The sequence below is a fragment of the Mesoplodon mirus genome (assembly GCF_964341445.2).
Source record: "Mesoplodon mirus genome assembly, chromosome: 10".
Classification (NCBI taxonomy): Eukaryota; Metazoa; Chordata; class Mammalia; order Artiodactyla; family Ziphiidae; genus Mesoplodon; species Mesoplodon mirus.
In genome coordinates this window covers 96,860,165-96,880,847 of record NC_138986.1, presented here as the reverse complement: position 1 = coordinate 96,880,847, position 20,683 = coordinate 96,860,165, and the positions used below count along the sequence as shown (strand labels likewise).

The window sequence follows — 20,683 nt, the reverse complement described above, 5'->3', positions numbered from 1 at the left end:
AGGCATTGCTAACAACCTTTATTTTTTAGGCTAATGACTGTACTGGTAAGTTTGTGAAAGGGAATGACTAACTTTGGGTCTCCCCAGCATTTTACACCAATGCAAGAATATTTGAAGCTGTTGATAATTGTTCAGTTTCAAAGCTATGTATCTTCAGTTGTACATAATTAGTTATGTGCTTTTTTTGAATTGGCTCTCACTCTACGTATTTCTTACATGTGGCTTTCTCAGATATGTGTGCTCCATATCCATATTTTAACAGGACAACAAGAACAATTTACCTTGAGACTGACATCGCTGATAGGTTACAGGGTAATTTAGTTGGTAGAGAAATGCACACACATAAAAAGCTTTCTTCAAGGAGATACAGTATGTCAATCTTACTTCTGTTATTAATCTGTTGGACGGCCTTGGGCAAAACTCTTAAACTTTCTGCTTCTGTTTTATTCTTTGTGAAGAAAATATTAGGAAGACGACCTGCAGGTGAAAAGAATGTTACAGAATGGTCCTAAAGCACTCTGTAGACTACAGAAAAAGAGCATCACTGACTGTCAATGATGCTGCTGGTTCCAGGGAATCCTTATGGTCAATTATCAGACAACCCCAGTAGTTCACTGGATCATTCAAAGAATAAGCGTATAAGCGTATGCAGGTTAAATCAATCTCAAACACACACAAACAAATCTTCCAAATCCTCTTAAAAACTTGGTATAAATAAAAGGCAGATTTAAAAAATGTATTTACAGGGTACTACACCTAATTTATTCAAATCTTATTGGTCATGGGAATATGTGCTTGCTGGTGAGAAGACCATGGTTCAAATATATAATCTAATACAATTAAATACGTGGTATGGAGTCATAAACAGGTATCTTATTAAAATATATACTGGGATTTGTTGTTACGCTTTTTAAAAATTGGATTTTAAATGTGTTAACACTCAGCACTACTAAGGTGTGAAGGGCAAAGTTTTCCAAGTGGTACCTCCTGCACACTAATATTTGTGCTCAGTGAGGCAAGCCAGGGGCAAATGTCTGTATTTACAGAGTAGGATTCTGTCAGATGAAGGCAGCCATTAGTTCTCGCCATCTTGGCTCTCCCAGCGAGGGTGTTGCTTCTGGGTGTCTGAGGTGTAAATTTGGGAACTCTTTAACCATAACCTCAGAGCTGATTGCTAAAGTAACTAGAATCCAAAACACAGCCAGTTTTATAAATCAGAATCAACACCCTTGAATTGTTCCTGGAATCCACATGGAAGGCCTTGGCCCTTCTGGAGCCCAGTGCCCAGTTTCCTGCACAGCTGCAGCTCCAGCATAATTACCACATTCTCGCCAGTTCAAGTTTCCCTCTGATAGCCTTGCATTGTTATTGAGAGTGGCCGCATGGAAGGCACTGAGCTGTAATCCAGCTGAGAGATTTGATGACAAGACATCACAATGGTCCTTAGAAGCCAGTTGATTTCTCTGCAGCCAGACCAGGCCACCACTGAGGGCTCCATTCTCATGATTCTGGTCTCTTTCTGGAGAGGAGGAATATTCACATAGCCAATGGCACGCTCAAGTTCTCATTAGGTCAACCCTAACCCAAGTCAGCTTGACTGGCTGATAAGGTCACTGACTGGGCTTTAGGGTAAAGGTCAGAAGAAGCAGGGCAAGGTCCCAGAGAGAAGGAGGAGTTGTTTATTTTTAAATTCCTGGGGTTGTCATCCTGACAAAATTGTGTTTTTTTGTTTGTTTGTTTGTTTTTGTTTTTTTTGTGTGGCCATACCGCTCCACTTGGCATGTGGGATCTTAGTGCCTGGACCGAGGATCGAACCCATGCTCCTCCAGTGGAAGCACAGAGTCTTAGCCACTGGACCACCAGGGAAGTCCCCTTACACATTTTTAGGGAAGGAAAAGGGCCACTCACAGAGTGACGGGCAGATAAATTAAAGAGACTTGGGGGGGAAAAAAGAGCTTTGGGCAAAAATAGTTTGAATATTTAGTGGTCTTTTTCCTGGATAATTAGGTACACCCTCTGTGTGTGTGTGTGTGTAAATGTGTGAACATAATAATCGAAGTAGCAAAATGGGTTAAGGGCACTGCACATTTATCTTCATCTCTTACATGAGAAAATAGGAGAGGAACGCAAATGAAAGAGGTTTCAAGGAAGCCAGTTTGGCAGGGCCATATTCATGTTTAAGAACTGATTAACACAACATCCTGCTTTCAGTTTAGTCTGCAGTTACTTGGAAAACTTTCAAAATGAACAAGTGATATAAAATAAATACTTCGCTGCATGCTCTTTATCACAGATTTCAAATTCACGTGATAGGACAATCTAAAAAGCATACTCATCCTTGACGGATTTCCCAATTTTATCTTGAATTCCAAATTTAAAGAAAGCATCATTAGTACCTAAGTTTTGTGGGGCTGTTGGCATGGACGTCACTTGCCAAGTGTAATCAGTGAATTCATTAGCTGAATCACAAATACGTGGTATTAACCATGTTCTTAAGATTCAAAAAGTGAAAGGGGATAAGGGACTTACTATAAAGACTTTGTCATTCTCTTATGAAGTGAGAGCCAAAAAGGCACTTTTCTAGGAGAAAAAAACCCCCAATACTTTGGAACTTAAACTTTTTGGCAGTATTTAGTCTTTTCCTGAATTCCTTCAATAGAGAAACTCTGTCACATGGCACTTTCTGTATATTGTTATGTTGTTTCTCAGGCATTTGCACTCACCCTTAGCTCTCAATGAGCTTTACTCAATAATTAGGTCTTTAGGGATAGCCAGATAGGAAAAGCGATAAACATGAAGAAAATTGTGTTCACAAAATTACTGAAATAGTTTCACTTCTGACATGGCCAAACCCACATAAGATGAAGTCATTTGCATGCTGCCTAGGACATGTATTTTCCATGACCCTTACCACTGACTCATTATGTTTAGTCATAAACATTATTTGAACCTCAATGTCCCTACTTGTAAAATAGGGATGAAAGTACTGTTCACATGGACAATGTTATGAGATGAAACTGGTTTGAAAGGACTTTGCTCTTGTAAGTAAAATCCACATACTTATGTTCTTTATTTTACTAGTACGGTGTTTCATTATAAAGGAATTTGGACAAGCTATCTCTAGAATGTTTTCAGAGCTTCTCTGGTGTGACATGCATAGTATATATTTTATTTAAGTTTGAGGAAAATTGTGAGTCTTTTAATATATGTCATAAAAGTCTTCTCTTTGTGTCATGTTACAAAATGGATTCTTTTTACTTTTGTGATTCTGCCATTTTCTGGTGAATAATTGCTATTTTAGTAATCCTCATGTTAAAACTACATCATTTAAATGGAAACTTCCATTTTGGCACACTGGCATTTAGACTTCTCTTTACTCTGATTTTTTCCTTCCTCTATAGCCCTTCTTTCTCTCCTTTGATATACTTTATAACTGATTTATGGTTACATTAATTGTTTTTTGTATCTTTCCCCACCAGAATAAAATCTCTGAGTTCACAGATTTCTATTTTATTCAGTGATACATCCTCAGTGTCTAAAACATCTCCAACACAGAGCATTTGTGAAATGATTCCACTGGATAAGTGAAGTTTCTGTTTGGACTCCAGCTTCCACTCCATTTCCACAGCTTAGAGTTGAAATTTGACTCAGGCTTTTGAACTAATCTGACCCTAAATCCAATCACCAACCCATAGTTCCTTCCTTCCTACCTTCTTTCCATCCATCAGCTATCAGCTTCTGGTCTGTCTAGGCTTTGCTCTTCCCATAGCCACCTGAAACTCGGCTTTGACACTTTCTTCCAGCTATTAGTTGTTATTCTCTGACTTAATGCTGCCATAGTGTGGTGAATCATTAATCTGAAGAAGGATGGAGGTACACCAGTAAGTACAAGGTGGCTGCCAACGTTTGACACGAGGAATACACGTGTGAACGTTGAAATTGATGGTTCCTGGGACAGTGCGTTACAAAAGGCCCTTCTGGCGTCTGACCATGTTTTAGCAAGAATAGCACGCACCCTGATTGATGTTATGTGGCCTTTTCAACTTTCAATTCATTTCAGATGTGGCTTAAAGTAACATGTCATCCAGATTTCATTTGCCTGTTGGGTGATTCATTCATTGATCTCCCGAACAAACAGATGGTGGGTAGGGGAGAAGACAGGAGAAAAAGGGGGAAGGAGGAAATGAGAGAGGAAATAATTTTGACACTAGGATGTCTATATTGTGATTATCTCTTAAAAACTAGAAATAAGCATTTTGGCTCCCCATGTGAAAATTCAAACTAGTAAAACCATGAACTTGGGGTAATTTCTGTGGTTTAACTAAAGTATCTGGAGTTCTGTTGGTTGGTTCATTGGTTGGTTGTTGCTTTCATTTAAGTGAAGATGATATTTCTAAATGAGAGAGAGATTAGAACATGAATAATACAATGAAGCTGATGATTCCTCAGTTGAAAATATTGAAAACTGGGGGTGAAAAAAGAATCACATCATGAATGATTCTTTTCTTTATACCTATGTGAGTCAGGCTGTAAAATTTATTACATGTATAGAGAGCCAAAAGTAGTGTGTGTTTTTTTCAGACACCCCTTTGTGACTCATTCAACAAACATGACTCTCTTCCAAGTGCAAGGCCCTGTATCTAGTGCGACAGCAGAAACAGCTGGAGATGGTGGCAGAACAATGAGAGCTACCATTTCTATGAGCATGTGACGTGCCTGTTTCTTTCAGAAGTTATGTTTAAGTCTCACGAAACTCTTCAACATAGATAACTATAATGTTCACTTTCCTTCCAAGTATAAAAACTGAAGATTAGAAAGGTTCAGTAATATTCCAAAGTCAAACAGCCTATACGTGGCAGAACCGGTACTTAAACCAATGTTTTGATGGTGCCACACCTATGCTATTTTGACTAAGCCACCTTCAAGGTATTCACAACCTAGAAGAGATTTTCTCTCTCATTTGCTCAACTTCTATCTCTCTCTCTCTCTCTCTGTCACACACACACACTCGTCTAATATAAGAGAGAGAATGTGATATATATAAATATCTAAAAGAGAGACAAATACTCACATTTGAGTACCTAGATTCTGAGGGCTCTCTTGGATGCCTGGACATTTGTCAGCACTTCACACTGTAGTCTACACATTCAATGACATGCATGTACTGACAACTGTCCATGTACTCTGAGTGCACATGCTAAGTACTAGAGATGCACACATACCTCAGATTTAGTCCTGACTTCAAGGAGCTCCTAGTTTTGTGTAAGAGTTGACATGTCAAAAAAGTGTTATAATATTGGCCCGTTTTCCAGTTCTTTTGAAAATGTACCAGGTAGAAAAACAAAATGCTACATGCAACAGAATATAGAAGGCACAGTTATTGATTAAAATGCTATAAACTTGGGCTGAAAGAAAAGTGGGGCTTAAGTAATGCAATGAGGCTTATTGAGGAGAACTATTGACCATTTCCTTTTCCTCTTCCCCTCTTTCAAAACATTCCTTTTAGGCTCTATCTCCCTCATAAGGTTCATATTTTGCATCCCCTAAATATATATATATATATATATATATATATATATATATATAATATATATATATATATAATATATATTTCTCAGAGCTTACAGATGGCATCTGAATGAAGGGTTATAGAGAAATAATTAGTTAAAGCTGCACAGAGTTCCTGGATCTTTGGAGAGAGGTCACTGCACGGTGACCCAAATCATGGACAGTGATTATACTACAATCAGGTGACTCAACACAGCAAACTATTGACCTTCATGTTCTAAATTTAGATCTAGCTGGGGCAATGTTCAATACTCTGTTAAATACTAAGAACAATCATATTTCATTTAAAACAAAATTAACTTAAGATATTTTATGATTTCAGGGATGTTAAAATGTGAAAATATGTACATCTTAGAACTGATAAAATAGGCTGTGTATTAGTCAAGGTTCTCCAGAGAAACAGAAAATACAACAGGATATGTATATGTCATATATCTATATCTATCAATATCTATCTATCTATTGAGAGATTTTAAGGAATTGGCTCATACAATTGTAGAGGCTTAGAAAGTCCAAAATCTGAGTAGGATGGCAGACTGCAGAACCAGGGAAGAGTTACAAGAGTTACAGTTCAGGTTCAAAGGTGGTCTTCTAGCAGAATCCCCTCTCCTTCCAGGGAGGTCAGTCTTTTTCCTTACCGGAAAAAGGTCAGCCTTCAATTGATTGAATGAGGCCCACCACCACCCACATTATGAAGAGCAAACTGCTTTACTCAAAGTCTACTGAATTCAATGTTAATTTCATCTAAAAATTACCTTCACAGAAACATCTAGGCTAATATTTGACCAGATTATATGGGCCCTGTAGCCTAGCCAAGATGGCACATAAAATTGACCGCGGCAGAAGGACATTAGGAAGTGTGGGAAGATTCTGTTCATTGTGGGAAACCTTAGCACTAGAACTCACCCTGTCACAGTGTGCAGACACAGACAGAGCAGTGCTTGGCTCTACCTCTCTAGGCTTTTTTGTGGGTTGGGGTTTACCCTTTCTGATCTCTTCTGGCCCTTCCCCCTGAGGGAAACATCTGCAATATAATCAAACCCACCCCCAGAGCACACCTCTGGTGAGCTGTGAATGGAAGAGGCTCTGTCCTTTTCTCCACATTATTAATGTTTACATTTCTGTTTTCCTGACTTGATAGAGGCCAGACCCCCGGGGGTGGGGTGGGAGATGGAGAGAAAATCAAATGTGTTCCCAATATATGAAATACAGTATTTTTTCTAAGTTTACTTTTAGTTCTTCTCATTGGGACTTGTGTCAGTGGACAGATGGGGATGGAGGAGGTGGGGGAGAGGGAGAAAGTGTGGTCTCAACACTGCCTCCACCTGCCCCATCAGACCACACTCCACCCCTACCCACCTGCCCTCTCCCACCACCAAGCTCCTGTCCAAGCTCCCCTGAACCTGCTGCTCTTATCCTCTCTAGAATAAGAGATAAGAATAAGAATAAAAATAATAAGAATAAGGCCCTCTCCCAGGGCCTGTCTCTGCCAGCAGTGATCCCCTGTTAAATATTACCTATGGTCAGTTTCTTCCCTCCACCCTCTTGCACAATCTTGGAACTACTGACTCACTCTTGCTTTATCTGAAGTATTTGCATTTGGGTTACAATCATGGACTTTGGAGCCATGGAATGCCCCCCTTCGCCACTTGTGTGACTCTAGCCTCCATTCCTTCACCTGTAAAATTGAGAAAATGCTAGTACTTATGTCACAGGTGAGTTGGGAAGAGCAAATGAAAGCAGCAGACAGAAAACTCTCAGGATAGTGCCTAGCAAGGCATGAGCCCCAGTGATCATTAAATATTAACATTCCCATTTGTCTGATGTGATTTCCCCATGAGATCACGATGCCTAGTATTTGCAAAAGGACTTGATACACAAAATACAAAGATAAAGCAGTATGGTCCTTGCTTTTGCCCTGCTCCTGGGGTAATTGGAGGGATACTATAATATGCTTCTCTTGGTTTCCATCTGTGTTAACCATCTTCAGATGGTTTATCCCAGCTCTGTGGGAGCAAGATAACTGTCCACGTGGTGAGGATTAGAAGAATGGGTAAAGTGATAATCCTGGTGACCTCTTGGCTTAATATGGCCCAAAGATATGTTTTGTCTGGCCCAGCAGGGGATTTGGTTTTGGTTTTGTTTTTGGTGAACTAGCGTGCCTTTAGACGGGGACCACACCTTCTCCATCCACTCCATATTGTTTTATAGCCATCACGTCATACGTTCACACATGTTTACTTTTTGATCACCTCATTGTCCTTGAAGTTGTGAGCCCTGCTATCCATTATAAGAAGACAGAAAACAGAGATTGGTGAAATGTTCCTCACTCTTAAAAACATCAAAGACACAGAAACAAACAGCATAGTGAAAAAAAAATCCTGTTTGGAAATGAGGTAAGAAGTGAAACTCTGATTCTCTGATTATCCTAAAGAAACATTCTCTAATTTGCATATATGTACCTAGTTGAAGGCACTGTGAAAAGTCCAAGGAAGTCCAGGGTAAAAGTAATGGGAGCCCTCTGACAGCCTGAGTCAGAGTTTCATCTCACCCACATTGAGGGTGTCCATCCGGGTGCCGCTGGGAGTCCTCAGGAGTGAATCCCACATGCTCAGGCACAGAACCTACCAGATGCACCACAGCTTTTGCCATTTCCTACTCTCCTGCCCCAGTCCACTTAAGCAAAAGCCCGTGGCTAGCAAAGCTGCATGGAATTGCCTCCCCAGGGTCTCCCCACAGCCTTTTCTAAACATGATGACGCCAACTGGTGCCAGCATCTCTGTGGGCACCAACACCTGTGCAGGCATCGAGGTCACTCCAATCACCCCAGTGCTGCTCTCTCATGCCAGGCACACGGCCTCCACCAGCATGCTCCCTCGACTGCAGCCCGAGCTGGGCCATCACGGCACTCCCATCATGCAGGCACCCAAGCTCCATCGTGTTCCCTGCAGAACTGGAGCCATCACTCCCCACCAACCACTCTGTTGTGTCACATGCTGTCACTAGGGCGTCACTAGCTTCAGTGTCTTACAGAGTCCTGAGTGAAGACAGCCCTTCCAGTTTTTATCAGAATACCTCTGCTCTCTAGCACTCAGCGGCTTGTGTGTGGGGTTGGACTGGAGAGATAGGTGCCATATGGGATTCAGAACTGCCATGACCCTCGGACACCTGAAGCTTCGTTATTGGGTCAAGCTCATTTGCCTGATTCTCTTTCCCTCCAGGATGAGTTCTTCTTTCAGAGGGCTACTCCTTGATTTAATTGGAGTTCTGTGGGCCCATCCCAGCAGATGTCCAAAGATGAGTGCACATGAGTATAAATAGAGTGTCCAGAAAAAATCAGATTTAAATTCTTTTGTGGGTTGGAAAATCATTTAAAATAAGTTCTCCTTCCCCATGTCGTGAATAAGAGCGTCTATTCTCGTTTGGGTGGACTCCTTGGTCTGGGAAGAACCACTTGAATGACATCTTTTTGTTACATGGAGGTGTGAAGCACGTACTCACCCCTATTCTGGAAGAGAATATAATGGGACTTCTTGATTAGCGGGGCCTGGCTCTGGTTCTGTAGGTGGATGGAGTCCTCAAGCCCCTCCACGAAACCTAGGGCTCTATAGATCTTGGAGGTTATGGGGTACACATTCTAAGAAAGTGCTTGCTACACAGAGGCTCATGAGATGGAAACAGTTATTTTTTTTCTGCTTTTAAAATAATTTATTTCTTAGGTCTGTTTTAATTTCATGTCTCAGATCATACGTTATTTAACCCAGAGTTGCTGGACAGAGATGGTAAAAAGGGAGGAAACATTTAGGATAAGAAACTGCCTCAATTCCATTAGAATTCGACCCTACCTTGTAAAGTCTTGCTAGGATAAGTTTCTATCATACTTCTTTAGTGCTTACAAAAGAACATTTCCTTCTGAATTTCCGACATTGTAAATAAAAATTTTTATAATTAAGTATGCATTCAAGTTGACACACAAGATCTCAGTTCTTTCACTCTGTGATTCAAAGTTTTAAAAACACCTCCAAGGGAGGTAGTAACCTTCACAGAGGTGAGATGGACAGAAAAGACTAATGAGCTGCTCTGAAATTAAAGTCATCGAGAGGTAGTCGAGAGACGTTGGAAGAAAGAGATCCAAACTGGCTCCTTAGATGGCACCCCAGGGCATGGATTGTTGGCAGGGAGAACTGGTTCTGGAATGTTCGACTGGTACTAGGATCACCTCTAACCCACCTAGGACTGCTATCAGGTGCTTTGGGGGAAGTGGGTGTCTCTGAACGATGGGATACAGCTGACAGTACTGTACATGTGACAGCCAGGTCAATTTTGAGTGTAAGCTTATCATTGGGGGAGGATATGTTCTCCTTCCCCCTAGGAATTCTGTGTATTGGTGAAAAGTATCAGCAGCAATGGTGGTTAGAATCTTCAGTGGAGTGCCTTGGTTTTGGCAGTGATGCTGCACCTCAGCAATGATACAGTGGGATGGGGTACATTTCCCCCCAGTGACTCCAATACACATGTGCCGACGGCTTCCATGAAAGGTGCCTGCATTGTCCAGCTTAACAGCGAGGCAAGGGTAGCTTTCAATAGCTTTCCACTCAGTAACATAAAATAGTAAGCTGCTAGAGCAGCATTATTCACAATAGCCAAAAGGTGGAAACAGCCTAAATGTCCACTAACAGATAAGTGGATAAACAAAATGTGTTATATACAGACAACAGAGTATTATTCAGCCCTTAAAAATGAATGAAATTCTGAAACATGCTACGACATGGATGAACCTTGAAGGTATTATACTAAGTGAAATGATCCAGTCATGAAAGGATAAATATTGTATGATTCCATTTATATGAGGTATTTAGTCAAATTCATAGCAACAGAAAGTAGAATGATGGTTACCAGGGGCTGGAGGAAGGGGCAGGAGGAAATTATTATTTAATGGATATAGAGGTTCTGTCTGAAGTGATGAAAATTCTGGAAATGGATAGTGGTCATGGTTTCACAACAGTGTGAATGTATTAATACTTAATGCCACTGTATCATATACTTAAAAATGGCTAAAATGGTAAATTTAATGTTGACTATATTTTACAACAATAAAAATAAAATTTAAAGAGTAATGTGTTAGAGGTTGGGTTGGTGAATAACTGCATTTTTTTGTTCCTCTGATCACCAGGGAGCCAGAAATCTATGCAATTTGAGTATTTAAGCAAATCTGACCTTATTTTCACTTACTAAGCTAGTGATGTCAGAAGAATTCTGAATTACATTAAAAAATCTGATACATAAAATTATAAGCAGGACTGGGGCATCTTTTAACTTGAGAGATTTTAAAAGCCTTTAAAGTACTTGTTTTAAATGGATCTGCATCCATTTACCTTGTTCAACTATCCTCAGACCCAGGTAAGTTCAAAATCTAAAGATAACACTGGAAAGTGACAGAGAAGCAGCTCTTTTGAAACTGTTTTGCCAATTCTACTGTGTGGAACTGTTTTTTTAGCACACTCAATCCACCTTCAACACCAGCCCCATTGCTCCATCCTCATACAGTACTGAGAATTCTAATCAGCTGGGAATTTTGTTAAAATGCAGCTTCTGCTTCAACAGGACTGGGGAGGGCCTCAGACTCTGCATTTCTAAACAACTCCCAGATGGGAAATCCTGTCTGAGAACCCTCTGAGCAGTGAGGCCCTCAGTCATGCTCCTTCTGGGTTTGATTTATGTGTTCTTTTCTCCCATCAGAATGCATGCTACCTGGATGGCAGAAACTAGGACTCATAACTATGTATCTCTCCCAGCATCTAGCATAATGCCTGTGCAAATGTAGAAGCCCAAGTATACTGGTAAAAATGATTAAACTGAAATTACAAAAAGTAAACTGCAAATACAGAAGGAAAAGGGGAAGAAAATATTTATTAGAAAATAAAAATGGAAAACCTGTGAATAGTCTATGATATCCCAAGTGAATCAATTTTGCCAAGTAAAAGAAAAGATTTTACAATGTTTGAATGCACGGATGATCTTAAGGAAATAATACAACACCCAGGAAAATATATAGGGAAAAGCAGAGATGATGATTTTCTTATGAGACTGACAAGTGACACCTTTTAAAGGAATTTCATCTTTCATATTTCAAAGAGGCGTATTTCACTGCACACATGAAAATGGCTAAATTCATTTCTAAGGACTGTGTACGTGTAGGCATCATGTAATAATTTCACAATTTATTTAGCATACTGCTTTGTCCTTAAGCAACTACGAACAATCCCCCAGCATTGCTGTCCTTCTTTAGCATAAATCTATAAAGTAGCCCTCAAGAAATGAATCATATCTTCAAGTGTAAGAAAATAAGATAACACAGTAAAAAAACAGTCATGCATAGAGCTGATCCTTGTTGATGTATGAAATAAATATTTTGCCAAATAGTAACAAGGTTGCCAGTGAAAAATAATATGTTGAAATGGTTGTGAATTTTAAGTTTGTACAAATTCTGGTTTTTAAGTACAAAAGCACACGTTCTATCCTGTGGTCTTCCCGTGATGCTAATTCTTCTGCGGTCACCACTTTTTCTTTTATTATTCAGTGGGCAGAGTTATTTCTCAACATGCGCTAGCCTACATTTGAATTGCTTAAAATTTCCCTGACACTGCTTTCTTCCATTTTCTGTAGTGCAGAAAATGAAGTATAATATTCATTTTTACTACAGCAGACGTCCTTCTGATAGACCTCTCTCCCTAGGCACCACTGACAAAAGGAAGCAAAGTCAAGGTCTTTATTTTTCTCTTGGCTCCCATATGGAGGCCGTTCAGTGTAAACCATCTACCCAAAGCCCATCTGATGAGCAGTCAGCCTCCTTTCTTGACAGGTTATTATTTGTCTGTAAATTGGAGGCTATAAATCTGACAGCAGCATTACAGCCTCTGAATCGAATGCATAATTTAATTTATAAACTCATGTTCTCCATTTCCAGAACTGTAATAAACCGAGTGTGTGCTGATTTTCTAACATGGATTTGTTTTTCGGTAAGTTGAGAGTTGATGTGGCTTGCGCCTTTAACTCATATGAATTCTTAAACACTGGTTTCTTTAATCTACTAGTTCTTATCTCTTTCCTCTACTCTTTTTATTGAGAAAGGCTCTGAAGTTTCTTATTCCAAATTACATGAAACATTGATTAACCCCATAGATTTAGCTAAGTGTTTTTGTTATTACATATTTTTAAAAGAGTCAGAAAGGCAGAAGGGCAGAAATTCTGTAATTAATCAGCATTGCCTGGCTCTGCTGCTACAGTGGCAGTGAATTGGTTCCCAGTAGGAGAGTTAATAGAAAAACATCCAATTTCAAAATGGCCTGGATGCATCAAAGGGATTAAGCTGTAATGCTTTTAATCCCTGTAACTCAAACAAACAGAAAATTTTCCTGAGCAATGAATTGCATAATGTATTTGTGGGCCAGCAAATGATCAGAACGGAACATCAGTCAAACAGCCAACTCTGTAGCCCAGAATTTCACTGGACACAGCGAGAGAGACAGCCCAGGGGATTTAGACACTTGTTTTTAAACTTGGGGGTTTGAGTGAAAGTAAAATGGGTACTGTTTTGGAAAGTTTCAGTCTCTGGAGCTCCCAAGCTGTCAGAGACCCTACTGATAAACCTTGAGTCAGGAATGGCAATTATGTGGCACATTGGCTGTACCTCCCCCAGTCCCAAGGCCCATGATGACAGACCATGCTTTTTCACTATCACACGTCCTGTCAAGAATGCCTCCGAGTTCCATTCTATTTGCCATCCCTCTTCCAGGCTTTTCACTTCCATGATCAAATTTCTCACAGTTTCCAAATATCTGCTAGAAGATGTCAAGTAGCATACAACTCAAAAAATATATATCTTTCTATACACTAACAAATGTAAAATAGATAACTAGTGGGAAGCAGCCACATTACACAGGGAGATCAGCTCGGTGCTTTGTGACCACCTAGAGGGGTGGGATAGGGAGGGCAGGAGGGAGGGAGACGCAGGAGGGAGGGGATATGGGGATATATGTATACGAATAGCTGATTCACTTTGTTATACAGCAGCAACTAACACACCATTGTAAAGCAATTATACTCCAATAAAGATGTTAAAAAAAATATGTATTTTTTTCAAATAACCTGTGATTATTTTATTTGGAGCCTTCTGGGTATTATTTTATTTTTTTTAATTTTTTTTGCTGTACGCGGGCCTCTCACTGTTGTGGCCTCTCCCGTTGCGGAGCACAGGCTCCGGACGCATAGGCTCAGCGGCCATGGCTCACGGGCCCAGCCGCTCCGCGGCATATGGGATCCTCCCAGACCGGGGCACGAACCCGTATCCCCTGCATCGGCAGGCGGACTCTCAACCACTGCGCCACCAGGGAGGCCCTGGGTATTATTTTTTTAATGAAGCTTTTTATTTTGAGAAAATTTTAGATTCACATGCAACTGTGAGAAATAATACCTAGATATCCATGTACCCATTTCCCGGTTTCTCCCAAGGGTAACATCTTGCAGAACTAGAGTACAGTATCACAACCAGGGTGTTGACAGTGATACAGTCAAATACAGAACATGCCCATCACCGCAAAGATCTCTCCTGTTGCCCTTGATAGCCACACCCACTTCTCACCTGTCCCCATCCTTCCTTTAACCCCTGGGAACTACAAATCTGTTCTCCATTTCTATAATTTTGTTGTTTCAAGAACATTATAAAAATGGAATCATGCAGGATGCAAGTGTTTCTGACTGGCTTTTTCCGCATAGCATAGTTCTCTGGAGAGTCACCCAAGCTGTTCTGTAGAGCAACAGTTTGTTTTATTGCTTCATGGTATGGATGTACCTCAGTTTGTTTAATCATTCACCTGTTGAAGGACTTCTGGGTTGTTTCGTGTTTGGAGCTTTCACAAACAAAGCTGCTATAAAAATATGTGTATAGGTCTTTATGTGAACATGCCTTTTTTCCCTGGGGAAAGAAAGATGTACCCAGAGTACAATTGCTGGGCCACATGGTAGCTGCGTGTTTAATTTCTTAAAGAAAACTCCAAAGTTTTGCAGAATGGTTGTAGGATTTTACATTCTCAGCAGCAATGAGAGAGATCCAGTTTCTCTGAATCCTTGCCAGCATTTGATATTGTCACTATATTTAATTTTAGCTGTTCTCAGAGCTGTGAAGTGATATCTTATTGCGGTTTTAGTTTGTATTTCTCTAGTGGCTGATGATGTTGACCACTTTTTCATTTACTTATTTGCCATCTCTATATTCTTCTTCTTCTTCTTCTTTTTTTTTTTTTTTTTTTTGTGGTACGTGGGCCTCTCACTTCTGTGGCCTCTCCCTTTGCAGAGCACAGGCTCTGGATGCGCAGTCTCAGCGGCCATGGCTCACAGGCCCAGCCGCTCCACGGCATGTGGGATCTTCCCGGACTGGGGCACGAATCCGTGTCCCCTGCATCAGCAGGTAGACTCTCAACCACTGCGCCACCAGAGAAGCCCCATCTCTATATTCTTGATAAAATATCTCTTCACGTCCTTTGCCTACTTTCTAATAGGACTGCTTGAGTTTTTGTGGCTGTGTTTTGGGGCTTTGTTACCCCTGGAAAGACCCAACTCTCCATGATGTGTCCTCTGACACCACCCCAATGGGGAGGGAGCCCTTCATTCTGGTAGGTGAGGGCGGCAGTCCACACTTCCCACATGGTCTCCACGGACACTGTATGGGCCAAATGGCTTATTACCACCAGGTGGGGAGGAAAACTCCATTCCATATTTAGCCTTCTCTGACAGCATCCTGGTGAGGCTGCTGAGGTGCCCTGTTACAGCTTCATGAGGGTGGAAGTCTAGGCTCCCACCAAGCCTTTGCTGGCATGCGTAGGTGGTGCTACAGGTTTTCTCTGATGTTTGGCTTGGATAGAGCACGTGTATAAATGTGTTCCCTCCCACCCTCCTTCTTTTTCTTCCTTCCTTCTTTCCTTCCTTCCTTTCTTTCTTTCTTCCCTTTTATGACCCTTTGGCTAGGGAGAGAGCAAACTTTTGGGGGGCTTTTTAATCTGAACCCATTGGCATTTTGTTGTTTTTGACTTTTCCAGCTTTCGGTTTCGGATATAGGAAGTAAAAAGAAAATCCAGAGAACTCACTGCTGTGTTGTTCCTTGGGTCCTGATTTCCATAGCCAATCTGCCATCTTCTCTCTGCCTTTCAGAGTCTTCTTCTGTTTGTTTTATATATAACGTCCATGGTTTTTAGTTGTACTTAGTAGGAGGAATGGAGAAAGACATGTCTACTCCATCTTCCCAGAAATGGATGTCCAGGTCTATCTTTTTATTCAGTAGGAAAGTTTAGAAAATATCCCAGTGTGTTTTATTGTAAGTAAATTAATTTTTAGGCATAGACTGTGAGAATGTTGAAAAGGCCTAGAGGCCACAGATAACATCTGGAAATAATCCAGATATCAAAATTGCATTAAGAAAGTTACTGCTATGTTAGAAAACAGAAACATCTAGCTCCCCCTTAAAACAGAAGATATACCATCACCCCTTGTATGCTGGTCAGTCTGCAAACTTCTTCACTGGTTTTGAGATGAATCCTAGATACCTATTGGATTTTTTCGATCTGGGTTTTGCTGAGACCCACTGTGTATTCAAACACTGCAAACACTTTCTCTGGCTCATAGGCACTGAGGGTTTTAATAAAACTATTCATACAAAGTTGTTCATGACTTCGTATGTTACTCTTCAGTAATGTTTGCATTTTAGAAGAGGGATACCACAGAAAGGGCAGTCTTCAGCGAAAGAGTGGACTGTATACAATATGCTTTCCAACATCAGTATGTCATATTTTCTGAGAAGGGAGAAAAGACTTAACAGAATTCTTCAAATTGCAAGAAATTGGTAATCATGTTATCACTTTACGTTGAGACGAGCCCTATAGTGATGTACATTTTTCCCACAGATGTGATGGTTAGTAAATATCCTTACTTTCTGTATACATCCATGAGGACTTCCTATGTGAAAAGTATACGTGTAGGGGTGTGAGTACATTATATTCTGCTTGATCAAAAAAATCTGGCTTATGGCACAAGAAGAGAGAGATTGGTCTTGTAGGGGATCATAGTGGTCAGGCTGTCCTGACTCTAAAGTGTTTCTTCTGCCCGTGGAAGCCCAGCACAGTCATTAAGAGTGTGGCTCTGGGTTCAGTGAGGCTTGGTCACTGCCTTTTACTGGGGGTATTGTTTCAATGACTTTCTAAGCCCAAGTTTTCTGACCTCATAAGGTAGATATAATAATATTATCTAGTATAAGACAATTCATGTAAAGTGCATTGCATATGTAGTTCCACATGGTACAGACTCAGTGAGGGTTAGGTATTAGGAGTTAAAATCTTTGAACTAATAAGGTAGCCTCCCCTTAACAGGCATGGATGTGTCACCCTAAGGACTGGGCATCAGTGCTGTACTGTCTTCCTGAAAATTCTCTGCAAGAATGAGAGGCTAGGAAACTTAGGTGATGTCAAAGAAGGCTGTGGTCACATGAGGGCCAAGTCCACCTGCCTGTGTACCAGTTACCTCTTAACTTCTCTACAGGTTGGACTAGAATATACACACCCTTGATACCTTTGAAAACTCTGGAACTTCCATAGATAATATGTCTTTTATCTCTTTTCTGATCACACCGTCATCGTTTTAAGCCATTTCAAAACAAGAGATGTGTACTGAGCATTAATCAAAACACATTGGGAGGACCAGAGGAAAAGATGGCTGGATGGCAAGAATTTTCCTTGAGCTGGTAATTTTGTAAGCATGAGCCAACTTGCCACAATGCTAGTTGTGTCTGGAAATAAAGTAGGTTTATTGCTTTAGCCATGCCCTACGGTCACAGGAAAAGATGTGCCTACCTTTTAATGCCTCCATTGCCAAATCCTTGATATCAGATAAATGTCATCATGGCCTCAGCAAACTGAGTTAATCTGGGCTTCAAAGGCAGCAATGTGGCTGTTTCATTCGAATCTAGAATTGTGATAAAACCAAAAAAGAATTGAGCATGTGCAGAACTCTATAAGGCCTACGTGTGAAGGCTGACTTACAGCATTCCCCCTGGACCTTGGGTTAAAAGCGAGGAGTGAAGTGAGACCCATCTACGAGAAGCCCTCCAACCACACTTAGCCTGGCCTGAGTCTCTCAGAATTTATTAGGTGTCCAGGAACACCATGGTTGTGCACTTTGTAACTTTAGGTAGCTGATCCCAGTGTAGCATATACTATTTAAAAGACACTAAAGAGGTGTTGAGTTGAATTTAATGTAGTTGAGTGAAATGGAAGAGAAACCAAGGCTTGAAAGCTCATTTTCTCTGGAAGAAGGAGGAACAGAGGGAATCAGCTCTTTAGGGGGTATTATCCTTTGCCAAGAGGAAGGGAGCAGTACATAGTTGTCAGGATAACATGTTACGGTAAAGGAGAGAGGCAGACGAGGAATTTATTCTTGTCATCATCCCAAGCCTGGACCACTTAGTTAGAGAATTAGCATGACTCCAGCAATGTGATTCTTTTACGCTTTTGAGGGGAGCAGCAAGACACAGGAGGCAGAGCTGTGGAAGGTGGAAACCAGCCTTCACCTCCTATATGGGCAACACCATGCTCATTGGTTTAGGTTTACGCAGATTCTCATTTCATTTCCTCAACCCCTCTCAAGTCAAGCTTTGAAGTGCTGTGATACCCCATAGTACCCCAGCCCTAGAGACTGTCAATGTCTACTAGAATAATATGTTATTTTTCCAAAGAATATGCATTTGAATGGTGACCAAAGAAGTGGAGTAAAGGTGTGAGGCCACAAACTCTTACTGAGTAATGTCTCACCTATCTATCTATTTATATATCTATCTATCATCTATTTATCTAGAGAGAAGGAGAGAGAGATAGAGAGAGAGAGAGAGAGAACTCAGGGTGCTGGAGTGTCCTCACTCAGTGGGCCTTAATGCCATCTACCCACATTGGTGACCTTCCCCTGTGGGTACTGCCAGAAAATGGTAGGTAATGAAAAACAATTGTGATATACTGTACTGACTTGAAGTAGATGTTGGTTATATGTACAGTACTGAACTTTATCTTCCTTTATCATTCTGCCCACTTTTTTTCCTTTTCCTCTTCCCATGCCCACAGTTAGTTTTATGAGGCTGATGCTGGCAAAGCCTACCCTCCTTATGCTAGTCAAAGGTCAAAAAAAATTAGGGCTTTGTTTTCCCTTTTGTCCTCATGCAGATGCTCTTATTGGGATGGCAACCAGGCACTTTGGTGAGTGTAAACTGTATGAGCATCTAGTAGAGATTATATTTATGGCAGTGTATATTATTTTCAACTTTTCACAAGGCCATCAGCCTTGACATGACTAAGTTGGTTATTTATATGTTGATAATCCTGAGGGCTCAGAGGGAGATCTCGATTAAGGTTCCAGGCCTACAAGCTCACCCTCCTGGACCTGGGGAGCCCTCCCTCCAGAGGGCCTTGTCCCCTCAGTCTTCACCTGTGTGGTTGCTAATATATTGCAGAGGGAGGTTCTGAGGTCTGGTGCATCTTTTCCAACACCTCTTCTCCTAGAATTACCTAAGTCAAGTCCTGCCAGTCTGGGTGGGTTCCCCTTCTGTTGGTTTCCTTCCTATCACCCTTTTTGTATAATATCAGTATCCTCCAGAGGATGAGACCTCCTTGTTTGCCAGACCATGTTTCATTCTTCTTGGTCTCCCCAGCACCTAGCATAGACCTGGCTCACACTAGATGCTTAATAAAATGAATGCATGATGAATGAATGAGAGCAGGGATGTCATAAGTTCCTTTTATGAATTATAAGATAATCTTTTATTTTAGACACAGCCATTAGCTCCATAAGGCAACCCTTTCATCTTAGAATTATTATACCATTCCTAATTTGGAGGCATATTTGGCCACCTTATAATCTGGACCATTTCCCACCTTGTTTTACTCTTTTGAAACAATAGAGACACATTTTTGCAGGCTAACCATTTACCTTTCCTCATAGAATGTGGTGTTCAGACCCTTTCTCAGCCCCAGTTCTCTTTTTCTAGAAGTTCTCTGATTTTTCACCTTCTCTACTTAAAATGTGGCACTTAACCCTGAATACATTCCTTTGACCTAGCCTGATCAATGACTTTGGTATTCTCATTTTCTGCATCTGTCTGCTGTCCTGATGCCTACTGAGCTCAAGATACCCAGAAAATGCAGCTGGAGGTCATCTCGGCCACATGCACTTTCTTCCTTCTGTGATCACGCTTCTGTCCTGAATCCCTTCTTAACTTTCCCACTATGATAAGCTAGTTAGGAGGAAACTTGAGCATGCCGTTTTCTTGCCACTCTTAAAAACAGGTCTAGGGCTTCCCTGGTGGCACAGTGGTTAAGAATCCACCTGACAATGCAGGGGACACGGGTTCGAGCCCTGGTCCAGGAAGATCCCCCATGCCGCGGAGCAACTAAGCCCGTGTGCCACAACTACTGAGCCTGCGCGCCTAGAGCCCGTGCTCTGCAACAAGAGAAGCCACCGCAATGAAAAGCCCGCGCACCGCAACGAAGAGCAGCCCCCGCTCGCCACAACTAGAGAAAGCCCACGCGCAGCAATGAAGACCCAACGCAGCCAAAAAAAACCCCAAAAAAACAGGTCTAAGAGGTTTCACACGTAGCCATCTCCTCCTTGCATTCTCTCCTGGGTCTCTACCCTGCTGGTCTTCTCTGCCTAAACTACTATATATAAAATAGATAACTAATAATAACCTGCTGTATAGCACAAGGAACTCTACTCAATACTCTGTAATGGCCTACATGGGAAAAGAATCTTAAAAAAACAAAAGAGTGGATGTATGTATATGTATAACTGATTCACTTTGCTGCACAAGTGAAACTAACACAACATTGTAAATCAACGATACTTCAATAAAAATTAAAAGAAAAATAAATGAAATACTTAAAGTTAAAAAAAAAAAGCTTCCTAATGAAAAGGAATCCTCCAGCCCCAAATGCACATTTTTGCAAAATCACCATACCTGGGAGAAATGAAAGTAAGAGATGACAAAAGCATTGCTCTCTTTTGACAAGATAGCCATCATCTTTGC

General features: G+C 41.0%; 2 long non-coding RNA genes across 2 annotated transcripts in view; one reads left to right on the top strand and one right to left on the bottom strand.

Moving 5' to 3' along the window:
• The window catches only part of LOC309810989, a 126,103-nt gene extending 108,602 nt beyond the window's left edge, over positions 1-17,501 (bottom strand). Inside the window, exon 1 of the long non-coding RNA XR_014295088.1 lies at positions 17,466-17,501. This is a non-coding gene — a long non-coding RNA (uncharacterized lncRNA). The remainder of the gene's footprint in view (positions 1-17,465) is intronic.
• LOC309810988 lies at positions 2,967-20,066 on the top strand. The gene is made up of 3 exons (XR_014295087.1): positions 2,967-3,041; positions 12,536-12,587; positions 19,944-20,066. It is a non-coding gene; the product is annotated as an uncharacterized lncRNA (long non-coding RNA).
• The last annotated feature ends 617 nt before the right edge of the window (positions 20,067-20,683 follow it).